Source organism: Bos indicus, chromosome 20 (genome assembly GCF_029378745.1).
Source record: "Bos indicus isolate NIAB-ARS_2022 breed Sahiwal x Tharparkar chromosome 20, NIAB-ARS_B.indTharparkar_mat_pri_1.0, whole genome shotgun sequence".
NCBI lineage: Eukaryota > Metazoa > Chordata > Mammalia > Artiodactyla > Bovidae > Bos > Bos indicus.
Window position 1 is genome coordinate 14,235,952 of NC_091779.1, and position 24,389 is coordinate 14,260,340.

At 43.6% G+C, this 24,389-nt stretch overlaps 1 protein-coding gene across 3 annotated transcripts in view; it reads left to right on the forward strand.

The window, feature by feature from the left end:
• Positions 1–24,180, forward strand: part of ADAMTS6 (ADAM metallopeptidase with thrombospondin type 1 motif 6) — a 302,396-nt gene extending 278,216 nt beyond the window's left edge. The window contains exons 25-29 of one of the 3 annotated variants that reach the window (XR_011562416.1): positions 183–1,357; positions 2,609–2,864; positions 15,226–15,414; positions 16,157–16,464; positions 18,103–24,180. The gene's annotated coding sequence lies outside the window, so the exon portion shown is untranslated. Of the gene's footprint in view, positions 1–182; positions 1,358–2,608; positions 2,865–9,907; positions 14,999–15,225; positions 15,415–16,156; positions 16,465–18,102 lie in introns of those variants that run through there. The other 2 variants (XR_011562415.1, XR_011562417.1) reach the window with 2 other exon arrangements.
• Positions 24,181–24,389: the final 209 nt, after the last annotated feature.

Consider the following 24,389-nt stretch of genomic DNA (forward strand, 5'->3'; position numbering starts at 1 on the left):
GCCATTCCCTTCTCCAGGGGATTTTCCCAACCCAGGAGCCAAACCCAGGTCTCCTGAACTGCAGACAGTTTCTTTACCGTCTGTCACCAAGGAAGCCCCTACATCCTCTAAATTTTCCAGGAAGTGTCTGGACTGAGATAACTTGTTGCATTCTTTTTTCTTTTTTTGGCCACACCGTGAAGAATGCAGGATCTTAGTTCCCTGACCAAGGATCAAACCCACACCCCCAACAGTGGAAGCGCAGATTCTCAACTGCTGGACTGCCAGGGAAGTCCCACTTGTTGCCTTCTTATTACCCTTCTCAGAGATTACATCTACTTGTATGTCAGTAACATCTAAATGCAAGGCCTCAGTTATTTCTGGTGGGGCTGTATCCCCAGATGCCACCAGCCAGCTGTTCTAAGGCCAGAAGGGAAGTCAGACTGGCCACTGCCACGTAACTTGAGTCACACGGCCCAAAACTCTTTTGCCCTCTCCTTTTTGCCTTCCATGTAAGCTCTTTAGTATAGACACAAGGTATTTCATTGTAGAAAGGGTGCTGAACAAAGAATTCATGCTTGAAGGGTTTTTCTATTCATATTCGACTAGGAACAAAGAACAAGATGAGCATTCTTTGCCACCTTCAGACATTTCCTCTTAGGCTGAGCCGCTTTGCTGAACTGAGGGACCCTATCATATGGAAAGGCAACAGTTCATATGAAGCTTAGCAGCTAATAAGTTATCCCTCCTGCATGCTTAGCTGTTTCAGTACTTTGATAATGACAACTTCATCAATTACGTTAAAAAATGTGCATTGTCCAAAACATGTTTGTGCTTTAATCCACTCACTCCCATATCCCTCCCCCACACATTCAATTATATACATTAGAAGGAATCAAGAAAGGTGATTAGATAGTTCTGGGGGGTGCTTTTCAAGGTCATCTTAGGAGCCAAAAACGGTGAAGTATTATGAATGCTCAGTTAAGAAGACCCTGGCACCAACTATTTCAGCCTCCCACTGCATTTGCAAAGGGTAGTTCTGCTGCTATGGGTCAGGGAGGGGGAACACCAACCAAGAAATAAGTCCTGCTTTAGCTTTGATTCCTCAAGATTCAAATCTGTCTTTTCATCTACAGTTGTTTTCAAGCTTCTGTTTAAATGTTTCTCTCCCAGTGAAATACCTAACTGTCACTATCTTGCCTAGGGCACTGACCCCAAGGACAGTCCGACTTTCTAAAGATTTTGCCACTGCTGGAGGAGCAGTAGGACCCTTCAACCTTATGCTCCAAGAGGCCAGGTGACTTTTTTTTCAAGTAAATTAGGAAGAAAGTTGGATATTGACCTTGGTAACGAAAATACGTGAATTTGTGTGGCAAGGGTAAGATTCATTACTTTTAAAAGAAGGGAAAAGAAATGTAATTCAGGGGGGAAAAAAAAAAAGTCATAGCCCAGAAGGACTGGAAAATTCTAAATAAGTGGTCACAGAAAAGAGATCACTCACTGAATAAAGAAAAGTGACAGATTATTTTTGCCATTCTGTCTTGTTCATATCATCAGAATGTGTGGACTAAACTGACACATGGTTTTAAAAAAAGCAGCTGTTCACAATGGTTTTGTGCCTTAGACGTCAAAACCTCAGGCTGGAACTTAAAAGGAAAACGGTCTTTTCTCCCGTTTCTTTCTCAGAGGGTTATTTCTAGCCTCGTTCATCCCTCATTTCATCCGCAGATGATATCTGAGGCCGGAAATGGAACAGTGGTTTGAGGGCTGGCTCTGCTCTGTGGAGCAAACCAAGGTTATGCCCATATTGTCTCTTGGTCAGTGGCTTTCCTTAGCACACTGAAAGCCTTGAACTCTATAGGTGCTTCTTAAATTTTTGGCTTGAACACCTTACCTCACCAAGAAGCTTCACATGAAAAGGGGCAAGGCCTCCTAGAACTCAGAGTGCTTCTTCAGATCAATGGCTCAAAAAGTTGGTGGCATCCACCAGCCCAAGACTGATGTCATTCTTGGGAGGCCTGCTCTGTGGCCCTGGCAAGGGCAGTTGTGGATAGCAGGCTACTGCATGGGCTCACAGAGCAGCAATTATAAGATGACGCTCCTGAAATCCCAAGCAAATATGGCCACAGGAAGTTCGATTCCAGGCCAGGTGTGCCCACTATGTCTGGAGATTGGCATTAACCATGGGCATTCATTTATATCAGTGTTTGCTGAGGCCCTATTGTGACCAGCTTCTGTGCTAGACACTTAGCATATGCTGTCCCGTGGAATATTCTCTTAACAAACCTGTGAGGACAATACTGTCGATCCCCATTTACAGATGCCAAAACTGAGGCTCAGAGAGGTTGAATAAGTTATGAATAGTCACAGGCCAGTGAGGAAATACTTCTTTGGCATATAGAAGGGAGCTGCCTGGCCCACCTCTGGGACAAGGAAGCTGGGAAGGAAGCTCCTCTACCAAAGAGAAAACAACCTGGCTAGAGGCGATGAGGTCCTACTTCCTGGGAAGCAGTGGGCCCAAGGCCATGGGAGGGGCCTGAGGGGTCACCGAAGGGTAAACTTGGGGCTCCTGTCTGGTAGGTGGTGGTGTTCACTCTGAAAATTCCTATGTCTGGTGACAAAATTACAGGTGGGGACCAGAAGTGGTTTCCGAGCATGTGGTTAGAGTTCGTGGGAAGAGGAGGAGAAGGAAGGTCAAAGACACTGGAGGATGTGGCAGCAGCCAAGCAACACGAAGGCTGTCACCGCTCCTGAAACGTCCTGTTTGGAACCACGGAGCCTGTCCCTGCCTGACAGCCCCCCACGCCATTTCCAGACATGCCAGATGGCCTTGCTGACCTGCATCCACTCAGTTGGAGCAGAATGAGTCCCGTGTTGGCTTTGGGGTAAGTTCTGAAGAAGGAAGGTGGGATTCTCTGTGTTTCAGTCAGAGCAGTACCATAGGGACTGGAAAGCCCAGGCCATGGGGCTGCTGCCAGAAAGCACATTCTTTGACCTTCTGTGGTGGGTCCACAGAGTGGAACCAGGTGTTCTTTCAGCCCATGCCAGAATGCATTGGCTGTCCGACTGGCCACCTGCCTCCACCCCACCGACAGGGCTTTTGGCTGGCCCTCTACCAAACAGCTGTGCTGGGAGCCACAGGTGGCCGCCCACGCTTGTGCCCAGGCCAGCAGCTGCATTGGCCTGACTCAGCCTGGCAAGATGGACCTCATGCACCTATGCCCTCCACCCCAGCTCCTCCCCAAACCAGGTCACTCAACAGGCTGCAGAGAAGGAAAACCAAAGTGTACATGCACTAAGGAATTGCTTTTGTGTTCCAAAGGCAAGCAAAAAGCATGCTGTTCTCTTCCCCTTCTTTCAGTATCATCAACTTTGGTATTTTATTTTTAACCATTCAAATCCAATATAAATGAATCAACATTTAGTTCCTGTTTGTTGCTTATGTTGTTGTTAGAATAAAAAAACCTCCTGATGCTTTGTATCTATACAAATATAAAGGCAAAGGAGGATGACGTCCAAGTTAAAAGAGATAATGTGTACTTATTATCTAGATAGTAGTAAGAATGGCTTGATATTTTTAAAAAAACACTCCCAGAAGTGACTAAAATGTGAGTTTGAATTAAAATGGGTAAGGGAAAAACAGTTCTCACAGCTGACCTAAATGCAATAAAGACGAATTTAAGAGCTTTAAACTTTGAAACAGAGAAAAAGTACAGTTGAGAAATTAAATACATTTTATTTTGAGATTTAAAAGGGGAAGTGTATGTTGAAATTATGAAACAAGATAATAACCTGGAGCGGACACATTTAGCTTTCAGGATTTTCTGAATGTAGGCTGGGTCAGGAAGATGTTATTATTTACTGTGCCAGGAGCCAAGTCCCCTCCAGTGTGGGAAGCTCCTGCTGAAGGGAAGGAGGAGAGGCCCCGCTGTTTCATTTTTTCCCATATTTAATCTCAACTGCAGAAACTACATGTACCAGCTATCTCCTATGTCTGGCTTTTAAAATCAATACTTTAGAACTTAACTCTCCAAATGAGTGCTGTTCCCTTCCATGTAATCACTGGAGATCACTCTGTACTCATCCTAAGAGCAAAATCATCACTCAAAGCTGTCTTAAAATTGCTTGTTTAGACTATCTCCCCGAGTAAGATGGATTTGATTTTCACAAAATTTCAAAACCAGATCTGATGAGTAATTTGCATATAATCATTTTGGCTACAAATATCTTCTGTCTTACAAATTGACCCCAGGTGATACCACAAAAACAACTCCAAATACGCTTTGAGCAAGTGACTTTTTTGAAGGATTTCACTCATTTGGATGCAAAAGTGCTGGTGTTTTGTCTAAAAATTATTGGCATTACTTTATAATCCAATTTAAGACTGATATAATACATGCTTTTGCTAAATATCCCTATTTCTACTTCTAAAATTAGCTGAAACCTGGACCACCTAACCTGATGTGTTATCTGTTAGGGAGAAGAAAGATCTCTGACCTCTTAGAACTGAGTCAACTCTTAAATACAGGAAGCAGAACCACTTCTCAGACCCTGGAGGTTAGCACACAGCTGTCCTTTCAGGATTCCCTTCCAGAGGGCTAATTAACCAAGGTCTATCAGCACCGCTAGCAAAGCTGCCGCCAAGTGCGCAAGACTTGGTGCTCTGCTTCCTCACCATTGGGAAATGCCACAAATTTACACAACTGTCTGTGTGTTGCATTCCTGCAGCTCAAGTCATTTCCCATTTTCTTAAATGATAATTCCAAAATGAGCCTTGTCCTCTGAAGTGAATTGGCTCCATGTGGGGCTGACAAGCCAGCACTGAGTGTCTTCTCCCTTAGTCTGCCTCTCTCCTAGAGTTTTCAAGGAAGTTGTTAATGATGTGTAAACAGATACTCAAACATATGGGGTCGACTGCTACTGTAAGGAATTCCAAGTGGTCTTTTGAAGAAGATAGTTACTCCCTTACTTATTTAACTTTGAAGTGTGAATTTTTACCATGAGTTTTTTTTTTTTTTACATATAAAACAGATACCCATGTAAATATCAAGACACAAACCAAAAAAATTTTTTCCCAAGATTTTTGCTGTAACGTGCCTTAAAATTCACAATTTTTGTATCTTCCTTCCCACCCTCCCCCACCCCCACCAAAGTCTGGAAAATTCCATGGACAGAGGAGCCTGGTGGGTCGCAAAGAGTCGAACATGACTGAGCACACAACACTACACTCCCCACCCCCAAAGAGCCAGATCATTTTAAATTCATACCCTGTCTTTCCAAACAGCTTCAAAAAGTCTCCTTGGGTGGCCAGGAATTCTTGTTCCTCAAAATTAGTGGTGACAGCTATGGTCAGGGACACTTTTGGAGTCCACTGTCACTCCAAATCAAAAAGAAAACTTCACTTTAAACCTGTTTACAGTCTCCCCTCCCCCCCCCCCCCCCACCAACAGTCTAACAAATGGATCTTTTTCATCCACTTCATAGTAATTAAGTTGCTGATAATTGCCTAGGAGAAAAGCTCTGATAAGACGATGGGATCCCTTCAAGAAGTGTATGAAGAAAATAATAAGTGATAGTGTATTTATTTAATGTAATATGTTTTATAAGAATAAGGGGTGCTGAGAAATTAGAACTGTTTCCCGCATTGTTGAAGATATTTGATTTTTTTTTTTTTTTGCTTTAGGCAAGAAAGTATCAACTTTATTTTGTTTTAATTTATTTTGGAAATTTTCATGCATATGCAAAGAGCAGAGAGACTTGTTTAACTACTCAGCCTTCTTCACCCAAGTTCTGGCAGTTATCAACACATGACCAGCCTTTTTTCCATCTACACTCCTCTACTGTGGATTATTTAAGCAAAATTATTTCATCATTAAATATTTTAGAATGTGGCCCTAAAAGATAAAGACTTTGAAAAGAGACCACACTACTATTTTATAAACACTTACATTTTCATTGTGAAATTGCATTTGCTCTTTTTAAAACTGTTGTCCTCAAACTTAAGAAAGTAAAAAAATTGTATATGCCACTTAATGAGCACCTACTGTATGCTCTATATCCGGTCAGGTCATATTAGAAGGGGTTTTCTGTCCATTATCTTATCATAATATTGATTTTATCTAAGAGGAAACTGAGGCTGAGAGAGGTTAAGAGACTCATCCACTGGCATGTTGTGCCCAGCTGGACTGTAGAAAACCAGGATTTATGAGAAAACAATTCTACTGCCAGTGCCTATCCTTTCTTTGTTGCAAATCACATTTAGGAAGAGGAACATCCAACATCCCTCTCTGCTTGTTGATCCCAGAAGAGTGGTCCCAAAACAAGTAACTCATGGAGAAAAACAATTCCCTTCCTCTGGCCCTTCCGGACCATGGGTGCTTCCAGCCTAAGTTTTGTAAGACAGTGTTGCCTTCCTGTAACTGTCTTGCTGCAAATGATTTCAGCCATATTTTTCTTTACAATCAGCGAGTCAATAGCTCCCCTAGTTAATGAAACTTCTCTCAAATTCCAACTCCACTGCAAAATTTCTGACTGTAACCATACGTAATTAATTGTAGCAAGTTCAACTGTGTCGTTAAAAGTTATCTGTAGGGAAGTGTTGTGACGTTTGCAAATAGCTTTCAAAGAATTGATTTTTTAAAATGGGGCAGGTGTAGAGAGAGAACAACAAACAAATATAGCAAATGTTAATAATTGGTAAATATAGGTGATGGGTAAACGGGAAGAATGTTCATCCCCACAGAATGTGTGGGCATGTATTGCATGTGTATACATGTATATGTGTGTTCACATGCATGTGTGTGTGTGTGTGTGTGTGTGTATGTTTAGAGAGAGGAAGAAGGAGTGAGCAATGGCTTATTGATATCTCAGTCAAAAAAAAGAAAGCTTAGTGAATTAGTCTTTCCTATCCTTTTTCATCTTTATAAGCAGGAAACCAAGTGAAAAGCAGGACTTGGAATCACAAGTCTTTCATGTAAGGAGTAGCCAGAGAGGAAAGCAACTGGGCTAAAACCCAATTCTGAGTCTTTGTCCAAAAATGAGTTTTTCTCAAGTTGGAGCAGTGGTTCCCAGACTTTCAGATTTCATGGACCACGAAAATTTCAAACTACTTTGAAGACAGATGTAGAGTGGCTAACTTTTTGCTCTGCCAAGCAAAGACATTTTTCTAAAATCTATCCTTTCTAAGAGAGAGTACATTTGAACACTAAAAACATGGAAGTTAACTATCTTATTCTTATTTTTCCGTTTAACCTCCTTTTCAACTAAGAAGGCTTTTAACTGCATGTATACAACACTAATAGCTGGATTTCTCTGGTGGCTCAAACAGTAAAGAATCTGCCTGCAATACAGGAAACCTGGGTTCAATCCTTGGATTGGGAAGATCCCCTGGAGTAGGAAATGACAACCCAGTCCTGTATTCTTGCCTGGAGAATCCCCATGGATGGAGGAGCCTGGTGGACTGCAGTCCATGGGGTCACAAAGAGTCGGACACAATTGAGCGACTAAACACAACACACAAACAACACTAAGGGCTTCCCTGGTGGCTCAGTTGGTAAAGAATCTGCCTGCAATGCAGGAGACTTGGGTTTGATCCCTGGGTCAGGAAGATCCCCTGGAGAAGGAAATGACAACCCACTCTAGTATTCTTGCCTGGGAGATCATATGGAAGAGGAGCCTAGCAGTCCATGGGGTCTCAAGAGTCAGGCACGACTTAGTGACTCAACCACCCCTACCACTTACAACACTAAACAAGTGACTGGAACACTAAGGGCAGTGCAGTTCCAGTTCCAGACGGAAGCCCATTGTTCCACAGGGTCCTGGAGGAACCCTGGAGGTCCCTCTGCCTGTCTCCACATGCCTGTGGCTTCCCTCATGTGCAGGATGGCCATCGCAGTTCCAGGGGTGCATGCAGAAGAGTCAACTGCTCGCAGAGGGCACTGTCATGGAGACAGAGTGCTCCCAGAAGCTGTAGCACATGGACCCTGAGAACACAGAGGCTGGTACTAAGCCTCACTCTATGTTCCAGCTCCAAAAAGGCCGAGATGAAATCCGCAGTGTCTCTGCTACTGGTGCCTAGGATCCACTGTTTGTAGGGGACTAGGGACAATATCACATATCTGAAAGCCTCCTCGGGGGCAGAAGCCTGGTGTTTGGGAGCTCTTCACTTAGAGCTTCCCATGCTGAGGCCTGTAGCACCTGCTGAGCATATATCCACAGTCTAAGAAATGCTTTCCTTAGTTTCATCCAAGCTGAGAGCAGAGATTTATGTAAATAATGCTCAAAATCTTCCTGCATTTCAAGGGAGCCTGGAGAAACCTGGCCAAATGATATCATAGCTCTGCTGAGAAAAGCTTGAATCATCTCCCATCATTTCACCCCCAATTGACTGTGAACAACTACTCATCTTTATTAACTGCCTTATTGAATTATTCATGAAAGCAAAAATATTCAGACCCACAGAACTGGTCTTCCTCTGCTACATAAAGGAAATTGTAACAGCTCCTAGTGAGAGTTGTTAGTGTAATTAAAATGAACGTTTTACTCTCTTGACAAGCTATGGAAAATGTGATAACCCACAGATAATTTTAAAACAGCATCTTAGCTTGGAGCTCCAATCTTTTTTGAGACATGTACTGAAATTGTGTAAAAGAGAAATTGCAATTTTAGCAAAAACTAAAAAAATAGATTTCCAGGATTAAATGACAGAATAAAGTCATAATATAGAATCTGTCTTCCCTCAATCCAATAAAATAAACAAGAGAGTTTTTTAAAAGACTAAAAACATCACCAACAACAAGCCAACAATAGAGGCGGAATAATTTTCTGCTGTCTGTATTGAAAAACAGTGGTTGAAGGGAAGTCTTGTGCAATCCACACAGTTCCATGCAACTCCTACCTTTGAACCTACCCATCATAACTGGTACTCAGAAAAGAAGGTGAGTCAACAAAATCCTAAAAATTCTTACTGATATTCTCCGACATGGGAAGAACCAGTTTGAGGGACTGAATCGGTGGCTCTAGGAAAAACAGACCTAAGCCGTCAACAGCAGAAATTTCTGCTTACCACAAACTTCAGAGATAAGGACGGCCGCAGTCTATGGACATTCCTCAAAAAATTCAACCTAGAATTACCATATTTTCCAGCAGTTTCACATCTGGGTAGATAACCAAAAATACTGAAAGCAGAGACTCGAGACATTTGTACAGCCATATTTGTGGTGGCATTATTCACAGCAGTCAAAAGCTGGAAACAACCCAAGTGTCCATTGACAGATAAACAAAATGTGATATATACAATGGAATATTATCAGCCTTAAAAAGGAAGGAAATTGTGATGCCTGCTACAATATGGATGAGACTTGGGGACATTATGGTAAAGAAAACAAGGCAGTCACAAAAAAACACATACTGTGTGAAGGTACCTAGAGGAGTCAACCTCATAGAGACAGAAAGTAGAACAGTGGTTGCCAGGGACTGTGGGGAGGGGAGGGAAGAGTTATATTTCATTTGAATTCTTGTTGAAGAAAATGAAAAAGTTCTGGAGATGGATGATGGTGATGGCAGTACACGATGTACATGTGCTTATGCTAAGGAATTGTGTTCATTAAAAAAAGTGTCAGTTGCTCATTGTGCTCTGAGTGACCCCATGGACTATAGCCCACCAGGTTCCTCTGTCCATGGGATTTTCCAGGCAAGAATACTGGATTGGTTGCCATTCCCTTTTCAAGGGGATCTTCCCGAGCCAGGGATCAAATCCCAGTCTCCTGCATTGCAGGCTGATTCTTTACTGTCTGAGCCACCAGGGGATTACCTTCCATTAAAAAGACAATTGTAAATTTTATGTTGTGTATATTGAATCACAATTTTAAAAAGAAAGTCTATGAGGATTTGCTGTCTCTGTCACCCTGCTTATTTAACTTATATGCAGAGTACATCATGAGAAACGCTGGACTGGAAGAAGCACAAGCTGGAATCAAGATTGCTCGGAGAAATATCAATAACCTCAGATATGCAGGTGACACCACCCTTATGGCAGAAAGTGAAGAGGAACTAAAAAGCCTCTTGATGAAAGTGAAAGTGGAGAGTGAAAAAGTTGGCTTAAAGCTCAACATTCAGAAAATGAAGATCATGGCATCCGGTCCCATCACTTCATGGGAAATAGATGGGGAAACAGTGGAAACAGTGTCAGACTTTATTTTGGGGGGCTCTAAAATCACTGCAGATGGTGACTGCAGCCATGAAATTAAGACGCTTACTCCTTGGAAGGAAAGTTATGACCAACCTAGATAGCATATTGAAAAGCAGAGACATTACTTTGCCAACAAAGGTCCGTCTACTCAAGGCTATGGTTTTTCCAGTGGTCATGTATGGATGTGAGAGTTGGACTGTGAAGAAGGCTGAGTGCTGAAAAATTGATGCTTTTGAACTGTGGTGTTGGAGAAGACTCTTGAGAGTCCCTTGGACTGCCAGGAGATCCAACCAGTCCATTCTGAAGGAGATCAGCCCTGGGATTTCTTTGGAAGGAATGATGCTAAAGCTGAAACTCCAGTACTTTGGCCACCTCATGCGAAGATTGACTCATTGGAAAAGACTCTGATGCTGGGAGGGATTGGGGGCAGGAGGAGAAGGGGACGACAGAGGATGAGATGGCTGGATGGCATCACTGACTCGATGGACATGAGTCAGTGAACTCCGGGAGTTGGTGATGGACAGGGAGGCCTGGCGTGCTGGGATTCATGGGGTCGCAAAGAGTCAGACACGACTGAGCGACTGAACTGAACTGAAAGTGAAGAGGAACTAAAGGGCCTCTTGATGAAAGTGAAAGAGGAAGAAAGTTGGCTTAAAACTCAACATTCAAAAATGGTCCCATCACTTTATGGCAAATAGATGGGAAAACAATGGAAACAGTGACACTTTATTTTCTTGGGCTCCAAAATCACTGCAGATGGTGACTGCAGCCATGAAATTAAAAGACACTTGCTCCTTGGAAGAAAAGCTATGACCAACCTAGACAGCATATTAAAAAACAGAGACATCACTTTTCTGACAAAGGTCCATCTAGTCAAAGCTATGGTTTTTCCAGTAGTCATGTATGGATGTGAGAGTTGGACCATGAAGAAAGCTAAGCGCCAAAGAATTTTGACTTTCAAAAGCCAAAGATGCTTTTGAACTGTGGTGTTGGAGAAGACTCTTGAGAGTCCTTTGGACTGCAAGGAGATCCACTCAGTCCATCCTAAAGGAAATCAGTCCTGACTATTGATTGGAAGGACTGATGCTGAAGCTGAAGCTCCAATACTTTGGTCACCTGATACGAAGAACTGACTCATTGGAAAAGACCCTGATGCTGGGAAAGATTGAAGGCAGGAGGAGAAGGGGACAACAGAGAATGAGATGGTTGGATGGCATCACCGACTCAATGGACATGAGTTTGAGTAAGGTCTGGGAGTTAGTGATGGACAGGTAAGCCTCGTGTGCTGCAGTCCATGGGGTCTCAAAGAGTCAGACATAACTGAGTGATTGACCTGAACTGAAAGCACTGTGGAGATTTTGGGAAAAGACCCTCAAGCCCACAGGATGGGGATATACTAGCTACATAAGTGGGTCATGTTATAGGGCTGTGGTGGGATATATTGTTCTTCCCAGCTGCTCCTTTACTTTCTCATCCTTGCCCTTTGCCCTGTGACTTGAGGTGGCCCCTGCTGCAGAATAAAGTCTATTCCCTGTCCTGTTGACTTTGGGCTTGGCCATATGACTTTCTGTGTTTAGTCAATGGCATGTGAGCAAATGTGACATACTCTGTGTCCTGGCCATTTGTGGTTGGCTCTTTCTTTTTACTTTCTGCCATGAGACTGACTTGTCTGAAACAGCACCACTTAGGTGGTTTCTATTCTGAATGTTCATCTGAGTACACTGGAAGCACACATCCCCACTAAGATATAAGGAGAAAACGTTGACATATGACCCCCTTCCTGTGCCATCTCTTCTCTCCATAACACTCTTCCTCCCATCCCCCTAGGGGCATGCTTCCTGAAAACAGTGCCCCAGATAGAATGTTCTTTTTCTGCCACATGCCTGGCTGCCCAATCTTGTGAGCCAGGTCCAGCTGAAGATGACTATTCTGAGATTCCGTTGTGAAATCTTTCTCCAAATTTATCTAGAGAAATGAAAACAGCCCATCCTTATGAGCTCATGGGAAAATCTTGGCACTCTTGCCAGAGCATCAGAAAGGAAAGGCCATTGCTTCAGACAGACAGGGATGTCCAGACCTGGAGTGAAGGGAATGCTCCTCATCATAGCCCCATTCCTCAACTTCCTTCCACAGCTCATATAAATATACCCTCATGGTTCTGGGTTTTCTTCTTTTTTCCAATATTCAGAATTTCTCTCCTATTTGAGATGTATAAGCTGTTAAATCCAAGGCAGATCTTTTCTTTACCGATCTAACGCTACAGGAATTCTTGCCTGTTCCCTCAGTGTCTGCCCAAAATAGGTACAGTTATGAGAGCAGCTCCTGCCCACAAAGTGTGGGCTTCTATCCCCTGGGCTGCAGGGCAGACAGAGAGGGTTTTTAGCTAAGAAGGTTTGTGGCAGAAGCCTGGATGCACACACTTGCCAGACAGAAAATAGCCCAAGATGATGATCTCAACTGAGTCTTGATTGCTGCTAATTTCTAGTTACTGTCCTGAACACAGAGTTAGAAACAGTCTGTGCTCAGAAAGTTCGCTGTCTAAGTTGCCAGTGGTGGGCCCTGTGCATGAGACTGGTCAATAAATATCATTTGATGAGCCAGAGGTCTTTCGTGGGGGACAAACTGGCTCCCTGAAGAGTTCACGCTCTCAGTCCAAGAGGAGAGAAATGGGATTCCGCCAGAAGTCAAAGTCTAGCCTGTTTGAGAAGTAGTTACAAAATGATAGATGATCCTGCCTGTTTATAAGCGGGGAGTGTTTCTGCCACAGGGCTCAGGTACTTCTGAACACAGCTCCTGCCCCTGCCCAGAGGCCTCAGGAAGCTTCAAGGGACAGAATCGTCCCCATTTTTGAGAAGGAGAAGTGGAGTTATGGAGATGTGAGTCAGCTTTTCCATGGCTGTATCGTACAAATAGCCCCAGAGTCAGTTTCCTGCCTCCCAGCCAAAAGAGGCATTTTTGAGACCTCTTGCCTCCTTCTCAGGAGTATTCCTGATACAATGTCAAATATCCAAAAGGTTCTACAGCCCAACATAGTTTGGCTTTGAATCCAAGTTGGCAACGGTTGGTGATGTGAAATGGAGACCTTTCCCCAAAGAGGCAGGAGTGAGCATGACCCAGGCTGGGTCCTCTGCTGGAGGGAAGCAGATGGACACCAGACACCTCTGCTTCCCTGCTGTGTGGCCCCACAGGTGACAGATGGGACAGAGTCGCCTGCCAATCCTCAGATCACCATCTGAGGCAGTTGGCAAAGAACAGACTCCACACCTGGCTGGTCCAGGTGAGACCTTTCATAATGAGCATGTGGCTGTAAGTGCCTCCGTTCAACTAGTCTGGGGCAGTCTGAAATGTCTAGAACCAACTTGAAACAACAGGAAAACTAAACAGCTTCCCCACAGGCATAGATGCCAAGTTGATCACCAGCAAAGGGAAAAATCAATACACTGAGTTATCCTGAAAAATGAAATGGAAGCCAACTAGTTTCACCAAAGAAGCAGGACCCTTAGTTCTTAAAAAGAAAAGAAAAGAAAAATTCACCAGACACCACCAAAAAGAATAAAATGCAAAGCCAGGAGGTACCAGTCAGTAGAGACTTGGCATGTTGAACATGGTGGACCAGCTGTCCAAGATGATAAGATTGCTGTTGACGGGTATAGGCCTCCAGGGAGATGGGCTTTGGATGGTGTTGCCATGGCCCGATCACAGTTGTTTACATCTGTTCCTTACTAAAACAGCATTGTACTCCAAGCCCCATGCCTCAGGAACTAGCTGCTGCCCCTTTGGAAGCACAGACAGCCCTTCCTTGAGAAGAATCCTCCAGGCACAGGTCACCTAGAGGGCACTGGGGGACACTGGGGCAGAGGAAGCATTAGTGAGGGGGCAGAAGAGCTGTCTTCCTCCCCTGCCTCTGTCACCCGTCTGATGTTGCTGCTTCAGTTTCCTGTATACTTCCCTACCCCATGTGTTGATACGAGGCTGCAAGGACATCTTGCACGTAAGATGCCAGGTCTTGAGGTTGTTGGTGTCCCAGGACTGTTCTACCACCACAGTGGGCTTGTAAATCTCAAGGGGATCCTGTGTCATCATTTTAGTCACAGGTAGGGGCTTGGACTGCCACTCCCCCCTTAATTCTTAGAGTGTAAGTGTATCTTTGAGTATTCCTGTGGATTGTTGCTTCCATTGGATATTTGCCAACTAGCATGTACCCTGTTCCCAGACATGTTTGCTAGAATCTAGTATTCACTCTACTCCAAGCAAAGATACTGAAGGTTCTGGCAAGGCTTAGAAACCTGCTCCCAAGAATCAGTCCTGCAGAAGATTGTTTGACAACTTATGAGAATCAGCATGACTATCTCTTCGTTAGAGGAAGGAACCGAGAAGCTGTGACTAAAAATGGAGATGGAGCACTTAATGAGATAAAAAGATTTAGATGACCACAGTGAATACATGAAAACAAATAAATTCATGGAAGTTGTGAGTTGAAAGCAGACTGTGAAGGAGGACTAGATGTGATGCATTATGGGGTGCCTGTTCAACCCACTCTGAGAAGGGGCCCCTCATCCATCAGAGCCGTACCTGTTATACGCGTTCCTGCTGCCTTGACCAGAGCTGATGAGGTGGGTCCTTGGGGTGGATAGGCTTCCCTGGTGGCTCAGATGGTAAAGCAATGCGGGAAACCCGAGTTCAATTCCTGGGTTGGGAAGATCCCCTAGAGAAGGAAATGGCAATCCACTCCAGCACTCTTGCCTGGAAAATCCCATGGACGGAGAAGCCTGATAGGCTACAATCCATGGGGTTGCAAAGAGTCGGACACGACTGAGTGACTTCACTTTCATGAATCCCATGGACAGAGAAGCCGGATAGGCTACAATCCATGGGGTTGCAAAGAGTCGGACACGACTGAGTGACTTCACTTTCATGAATCCCATGGACAGAGAAGCCGGATAGGCTACAATCCATGGGGTCGCAAAGAGTCAGACACGACCTACAATCCATGGGGTCGCAAAGAGTCAGACACGACTGAGTGACTTCACTTTCACTTTCACTTTTGGGGTGGATAGGCTGATGGAGTTTCCCTGAAAATGTGGAGTTGGAATTTAAGAATGTGGTCAGTCTCTGGCTATGACTGGACCTGCAGATGTATAAACTTCTTCTCTGTGAAGCAGACATCTTCTGCCGTGCACATGGTGATACTGGAAAGCTGACCTATCTAGAGCAGAGAAGAAGCAGACACACAGCGATAAACAGAGGTGAGAGTCCATATAGCCCTAGGAGAGAGAAGTTGCCTTAGTTCCTGATCGCCACCCAGTCCCTTGTGAAAGCAGCTCCTTCCTGCTATTTCATGAGACACTTCTCAATCCTTATACCATGCCCTCCTTTTATCACTTTTATTAGATTGAGCTCATTTCTATTACTTGTAATTCTATAATATAATTGTACAATGTAATCATTAGGAATTCAAGAATCTTTGCTGATCAATTGAAGAAGACAAGACTTCATTCTACTACAATCAATGGGTTCTATGCATAGTCAGTAAATCCGTAGCTCCTCGAACCATCACTTAGACAAAATGTTGAAATGTATTCTTCACATAACAGCCACTCAGTGAATGGTTCTTGAATTACAAGTCAGGATAGGACTAAGTCATGCGTAGGCCACTATTGTATTTCAGTAAAGGAGAGGAAGACAATGAGGAAAAATTGCTAATAACTCTTACTAATCATCATGACAATTGAATGATCTGTTGCTTGGGAAGTGATTCCTGGGGGCTTCCTTCTCCTCTGAGTAGTTTATTTTCAGAATATGTCTGTATATTCTGGCACCTCATGGTGTTTAGACAGTACAGGAAAGGTAATATTTATGAAGTCTTCTTTTATGTATGGTAACTACAGACAGATGGATCTATACTTCAAAATACTTCCAAGATGTTTCCCAAATGCATATAATTATTAGACAAATGCTAGGAAGAAAACTTAGACATTTCCTTTCCAGTGATACAGGGCTTCTCGCCACCTGATGTGAAGAACTGACTCGTTGGAAAAGACCCTGATGCTGGGAAAGATTGAAGGCGGGAGGAGAAGGGGACGACAGAGGAGGAGACGGTTGAATGGCTCAATGGACGTGAGTTTGAGCAAGCTCCAGGAGTTGGTGATGGACAGGGAAGCCTGGCATGCTGCAGTCCATGGGGTTGCAAAGAGTTGGACACGACTGAGCTGAACTGAACTGAACTGAACCCTCTTGCTGGAGATTGTGTTGAGGACCAAAGAGGGACAGACATGAACAAACTAGAAGATGAACAGGTAACTCACCTTATGAGGGGACTTTGCATTAAGCAATGAGGTCTTGGGCTGTAGAATACTTGGCATGGAGAAGAATTCTTAGTCTTCACACCTGTCTTTAAATATTTTGATGACTTTCAAATTGGAGAGAAATTAGATTTGTCTAGGGCTATTCCAAAGGAGGAAACTACAGGGACATATTTTTCATCCCCCCAAAAGTGCTCTATCATCCCAGTATTAGGCAGCTGGTATGGCTTCACTACTCCTTCTGCTGATAGCAGCTGCTGTGCTTGGCCTCACGGCCATTCATGGAATCCTGTGACTTGGCCTTACCTGTTTATTTGATATATGTGAATCAGGAACTTCCTTTCTATTGGTATCTTTGCTTGTTAAAGTTGCTGTAATAACACACCACAGGCTGGGTGGCTTATAAGCAACAGAGATTTATTTCTCAGAGTTCTGAAGACTGGGAAGTCCAAGATCAAGGTGTCAGCATTTTGCATTTTGGTGAGAACCCTCTTCTTGTTCATAGTCAGAACTTCTTGTTGTGTGCAAGAAGCAAGGGAGCTCTCTGGGATTCCTTTTTTAAGAGCACTAATCCTGGACTTCCCTGATGGCCCAGTGGTTAAGAAACCAGGGCTTGGGTTCAGTCCCTGGTCCAGGAAGATCCCACACATGGCATGGGGCAACCAAGCCCATGCGCCACAACTCCTGAGCCTGCCTGCTCTAGATCCCCTGCTCTGCAACAAAAGAAGCCATCACAGTGAGAAGCCCAGGCACTGGAACTAGAGAGCAGCCCCTGCTCACCACACTAGAGAAAAGCCCATACAGCAACAAAGACCCAGCACAACCAAAATCTTTTTAAAAAGCACTAATCTCATTCGTGAGGCTCCACCTTCATGACCTAAGTGCATCCCAAAGGCCTCAGTCCCCTCCAGTACCATCATCTTTGGGATTAGGATTTCAACATATGAATTTGGGGGCACAAACATTCAGACTGTAGCAATTGGGTTCATGCTACAAGCAACCGAGAGAGTCCTGCCCATGACCTGTAAGGGCTGCCTGACAAGCAGCAGTTAGTTCCCACAACGAGACAGGTCCTCAGAAAGGCTAGAAGCACCTTCAAGGGGACATTGGGGGAAGTGAAGAGTCAAGATGTCCTCTGCACTGTGATCCCTCCAGCTTCCTGATCACTGAATAATGATAAAAGTCTTTCACAGATTTATTCACTGCCAAGTGGAAAATAACACATGGTCCATGGCACATAAAAAATAAAAAGACAGGAAAATGCTGAGATAAATTAATATTATACTCATGCACAATTTAAATGTACTACTCAGCTCATTTTTTAAAATATCTACCTCTCTTCCTGGCCTGTAAGTTCCTTGAGGACAGGGTTCATATCTTTCTGGGGTTTGGAAGTTTTGTTTTTTTCTGTAACCCAGGACCTGAAGCAAACATTTTTTAAAGAATTGAATATAGGTGGATATTTGTTTCTTTTTAATAGTTTTCAGCTTTTACAGGAAATGACTTACTTGAATGTAGGGATTTACTTCCAGGAAATCCAGTATACTGGCATGTATACTATCTTAGCCTGGGGTACTATAACGAAATACCATAGAATGAGTGGCTTAAATAACAGATATTTATTTCTCACAGGTCTGGAGGCTGGGAAGTCCAAGGTCAAGGTGCTGATCACTTCCGTTCCTGCTGAGGGCCCTGTGCTTGGCTTATGGACAGCTACCTTCTCGTCTGTGTGATCATTAGCAGAGAGACAGCTCCAGTGTCTCCTTCTCTTCTTACAATGACACACTAATCATATCGTGGAGGCCGCATTCTCATGACCTCATCTAAACCTAATTACCTCTCAAAGTCCCCACTACCGAACATCATTTTACTAGGGTTAGGGCTTTGACGTATACATTTTGGGTGAAAACAAACATTCTGTCCATGACATACATTTATTAGGAAAAGAAACTCTCCTTAGTCTCACTCAAGGTCCAGACTTCCTCTTGAAAGAAGAGATACTCCTTAAGGCTGTGCACTGGGTTAAGTTCTGACCTCCTACTTCCCCAAGGGCAGCCTGCCATATTGGAGTTTTTGAAGCAGGCTTTTTCATATCCTGGGGTGGGACTGGGCCTTGTGGCAGATTGTCCTGCTGCTGTGAGACTATATTAGTGTCAGATTTCTTACCTTACCCGGACTGGACAAGACTTGGAAGCTTCCCTCTGGACATCAGTCTTGACAAAATTAGCCCCACCCAACTCCAAACAGAAGGCACCACAACTCCTCCATAATCTGACCCAGGGCAGCAGAAACTGTTAGAGTGTGTAAGCAAGATTTCTTGGGGCCATCATCGTTCCCCTCTGACCCCAACTGCCTACCCTCATGGCCTCTCAGATCACCACTGGACAGGGGCCTCAGCTCCCCCTTCCATAAACAGGTGCCAATCACCATCCAATAGCAGCCATTGGATGTGGGAATCTGAACATATTGAAGCACTGGGGAAATTTAAGTTGTAATTTTTTTTTTTTTAATAGAGTACAGGCCTTTATAGGGTGAAGGTGACCAGACAGAACTGTGATCCCTGTTCTTGGAGAGAAAGAAAACTTAAAAATCATTTAATTATGACTTTGGGGCTTAATATTAACAAGCTCAAAAGTTTTCCAACACCCTTCCACAAAGCCTCTCAGCCTCCAAATGATTTCAGCTGCTCCAAGACAATCCACTCTGTGTCTGGGGCATCAATTTGATTTACAGAGCATTTCAAAATATTTATATATTTTTTAGGGTTTCCATCACGGCCTCAGCCAGTAACCTGCTGTGTTTGAAAATGTCTGGGCAGTAATTGTCATTGTTTGCAACAGCTATTTTGGACTCCGGCGAGTGCTGTGGCATTTTGTAGAATCTAGGAATGCAATTACCAAAATTGTATACATAATCCAAGTGACCTCCTGGCTTCAGAAGCTCAACCCCTAGGAAAAAAAGGATAACAACAGCAAAACGTTTGTTTAATTTTTCTTCTGTAGTTGGTCAGTGGTAGGTGGATTATATTGTGGCCAATTTGGCAAAAAGATGATTAGTGTAACAATTCCTTATAAGTACAAAACAATGTTGAATGAAACATACAAGAAAGAATATGACATGGATGGCAGGCTCTTGTGACCCACTTTCTTACCTATGTGTTTGTGGAGGAAACTGAGGGGGCATCTGGGTCCTGTAATGACTCATTCCTCATGATGCAAGAGATTGCTTTTACCAATTAAAAGTGTGTACTTTAGAAAAAAGTTGCTAACTGTGAAGAAGTTTATGTAAAACAACAATAACAAAAATTTGTTTGAGAAAGAGACCATTTTGGAGTCACTAAATGAATTTACAAGTTGCCCCCAGTGTCATTAGGGATTTAGGTTTCTTGAATCTTAGCAGCTTCTGATAGTTTCAGATCATTCTCAAATTATTTTCTCCTCTCCTGTTGTTTCTCTGCTTTCAGATACTCTCTGGAAACTGCACTGTGAAAGCCCTTCCTTAGAGTGAAGCAGAGTTGTCAGACCTAGATAAGGAATTGATAAGCATGATCTCTTGATTTCCAAACAGATCCATGGTTTGGGTAACTCTTTTGCTAGGATTACAGAATTGCCAAGAACAGCCTGCAAACTTCCAGTCTTCCCTTAAGGAAAAAAACAATAATTTGTCACAGAGAAATACCCAGGGTCGTTTTGCTACCACCTTTCAGGCCTACGCAACAGGTCCCCACTCCTGTCCACAGCCATACTTGGTGTCTGTGGATGTGGACCCCGTGAGTTTCAAGCCCTTGCCAGAGCGTTCTCTCAGATCCAGATCCAGTGCTGGGCTTCTGCTTGATAGTGGTCTTGCTTTCCAGCTTGTTCACAAGGCACTATCCTAACAAAACTGGCCATAAGCAGGTCTTCTGAACCCTTGTGAGGGCCTACACCTCCCTGATGTGACTCAAGACCAAAGAAAGGGGACCCGGCTGACTCTGGGCCTTCTCACTGTTTGGGGTTCATTTTTATTTATTCTACATCTTTACCAACCCCTTCACTTCATCTACTGTTTCCTCACTCCTGTGTGGAATTACACTGAGTAAAGAACACCCTCCAATCCTCACATCCTCCAAAACCACACATTTGTTCTGGAGTGCTGCTCTAAACCCAGGCTGGGCTCCCCACCCTTCTAGGGGAGCTGCACACCAGCGCACCAGGAGCATGCACAGCTTGTCTCTGCAGAAACTCACTGCCAGTGAGTCTTTGTTTGGGAAAGAGCCCCGTCAAGATGGGCTAATAACTCCCAGTCGGGCTGGGTACTGCAGGACTGTGTGCAGACAGCTGTCAGCCATGGTTACGGAGGAGGCAGCCGGCCCAAAGAGGCTGGGGAGGGGTCCTGAGCCCAGACTCGGGAGGGTCTCCAGTCGTGGTCATAACAATTATCTCCAAAGCGTCTGCCACCTAAAGAGGTGACCTCATGCACAGTCTCTTGATAAATCATCCAGAAAGCTCCAGCGGGAAGTTGTCCTCCCGGATGATGTCCAGTTTTTTTTCTTTTTCTTTTCAGATTATGCACATGACCAAGATAAAATATCTCTGTGGCTACCGTTTACATAAATTATATGGCTCTGAAATGCCAATTTCGTATCCAGACCGGCAAATCTTTCAGCCAAAGGAGCTTTTATAATGTAAGCTTTACTAGGTACTTCCTCCTGCTTTCATGTATTCTCAGTTACCCCGGTTTGTCTTTTATTACTGTAAGCATGGCTTTTGATGAAAGGAAATGAAAGCATTGGCATTTTTGTTCATTCATTCATTCATTTAAAAGGAGACCGATGCTTTTGTGATGTAAAGATGTTCCCTGGGAAGCAATGACAGCTCTGCTGGAAGAGCAGATTTAACAACAAATACATTATTCTTGCGGAATTTTTCCTTGTGCCAGGAAAGCGAAGTGCTGTGAGCTTCCTGGGGGAACACTGTCCCGTCCCTGCGAATTCTAGGCAGTGGAAAGGGCTGCATACCCTTTAGTGTTCACTGCGATCCTCAGCTAGAACGGCCTCACCACGAGCAAGCAAATTAACCCTTTGATGTGTCTCTACTCTGTTAAAGTCCAGATACCAGGAGGTAATGGGGAGGCTATAAGTCTGTCTTCCATCATGTGTGCCTGAGTCTGAATGAAGTATTTGAGAGCAGATTTTGACAGATGGGGCTTCCCTGGTGTCTCAGACAGTAAAGCATCTGCCTGCAATGCGGGAGACCTGGGTTTGATCCCTGGGATGGGAAGATCCCCTGGAGGAGGGCATGGCAACCCACTCCAGTACACTTGAAGAGCTTCCCTGATAGCTCAGTTGGTAAAGAATCCGCCTGCAATGCAGGAGACCCTGGTTCAATTCCTGAGTCAGGAAGATCCCCTGGAGATGGCTACCCACTCCAGTATTCTTGGGCTTCCCTTGTGGCTCAGCTAGTAAAGAATCCGCCTGCAATGTGGGAGACCTGGATTTGATCCCTGTGTTGGGAAGATCCCCTGGAGAAGAGAAAGGCTACCCATTCCAGTATTCTGGCCTGGAGAATTCCATGGACTCTGTAGTCCATGGTCACAAAGAGTCGGACATGACTGAGTGACTTTCACTTTTGGCAGATGGGAACACAGAATGTTAGAGTCTAAAGAATCTTTGTGTGTGTGTGCACACTCAGTTGTGTCCAACTCTTTGCGATCCCATAGACTGTAGCATGCCAGCCTCCTCTTTCCATGGAATTTTCCAGGCAAGAATACTGGAGTAGGTTGCCATTCCTTCTCCAGGATATCTTCCCAACCCAAGGATGGAATCTATGTTTCTTGCATCTCCTGTTTTGGCAGGCAGATTCTTTACCACTAGCACCACCAAGGAAGCACAGGAATCTTCAGAGGAGATTAAACCCGATCTCCTAGTCCTACATTCTGCCTTATAAGTTGTTCTGGACAATGCTAGCCTGTCTATGGGACAGGTCTGAAGGAGAACGGAATTCTATTTCTGTTGTTTGGAACAAAATACAAGACATTCTTTTTTTCTACCTAAATGCCTCCACATATTTGAGGATAACCACTGTGTTTCCATTCAGTCTTCTTGGTTTCTGTTCCGTCAATCTCTCTTCATATGGTATGATTTCCAGACCTTTCATGTCCTAACTACCACCCACTGAACCAACTTCAGTGGATCAGTGTTTTTAAAATGTGGTGCCCAGAACTGGATACGGTATTCCAGGTGCTCTGTGGATCACATTCTGTGCTCCAGACAATCCAGTTCTTTTCTCAGAGCCCACTTTCTTGTTGCACTCAAAGCCAACTTTCTTCCTCATGAGCTGGTATCAAGCTGCGTCACCCCCAACCTGTACTTATTCTTAACATAAAATTTATATTTGTCTATATTGAGCATTTCTGCTCGATGCTTCCAGTCTTGGTTGTATCTTGATCCTGCCATCTTTGTACTTGCTAACCTACTTAGTTTTGTGCCAAAATAAAATGTGACAAATAGGTCTCCTATTATTGTTTATCAAAATCATGGCTAATAAATAATATTACATAAGATATGGACAATGCCTGCGATTTGTGGCATGCCACTAAAAACCTCCCTGTAGATAGAAATCGATTCACCAAATGGCATTTTTGGATTCTATTCTTATTTCCTTTCTACCATGACTAATTTGTCTTGTATCTCAATTAGCCCAGTGCCTGGCACTGTGTAACTTAACTGTTGACTGAATGAATGACATCCACCATATTTTTCCACTCAGTGCACAAGAACGGACACTTTGTGTATGTATATGTCTGCATTGTCTTCCCAGATCTATTAATGTGATAAGCCATGTAAAAGGAAATGAGTTTGTTTACAATAACTAATTCAGGGCTGTATTCTTTTCCAACCAGGCATAGCATACCTGCCACAGCTGGGAGCTCAACCTTCTTTGGAGTTTGTCTATTCTTCTGATTAAAACCCGGTCCTAAGTTTTCTCTGCCATCCTGAAGGATCTGGGAGCCTTTTTTGTGTGACACTTGGGAGGCCCTTTGCTTTCTTACTTCACTTGCTATTGCCTGTTTTTTGCTTTCAGCCTTTTATTATCTTTTCTTAGTGATGTAGGGCTTAGCAATACCCATTCAGTTTCACTGACTTCACACTTACTGTTTGCCTCATATACCTCAAAAGCCTGACACTTTGCCCCAGTTCATGTAATTTCTTTCTACTACTATAATAATTCACCAATGAAGCTCTAACAGTTGGACCTCCACCTTGTGCTGGGGGATATCTGTGCTCTACCTACCACCAAACAGGCTATAAATGGTCCAGCTCTAAAACCCAATCTTACCATCTGTGCTCCCAGACTACTCCTGGTACCAACTTCTCTAGGAAGCAGGGTCAGATAAAACTTACCATGCAGGATGTTTATTAGAAGTACCCTTGCCTAGAATATACAATGGATTAAAGACAATCTCTTTAACAAGTGGTGCTGGGAAAACTGGTCAACCACTTGTAAAAGAATGAAACTAGAACACTTTCTAACACCATACACAAAAATAAACTCAAAATGGATTAAAGATCTAAACGTAAGACCAGAAACTATAAAACTCCTAGAGGAGAACGTAGGCAAAACACTCTCCGACATACATCACAGCAGGATCCTCTATGACCCACCTCCCAGAATATTGGAAATAAAAGCAAAAATAAACAAATGGGACCTAATTAAACTTAAAAGCTTCTGCACAACAAAGGAAACTATTAGCAAGGTGAAAAGACAGCCTTCAGAATGGGAGAAAATAATAGCAAATGAAGCAACTGACAAACAACTAATCTCAAAAATATACAAGTAACTCCTGCAGCTCAATTCCAGAAAAATAAATGACCCAATCAAAAAATGGGCCAAAGAACTAAATAGACATTTCTCCAAAGAAGACATACAGATGGCTAACAA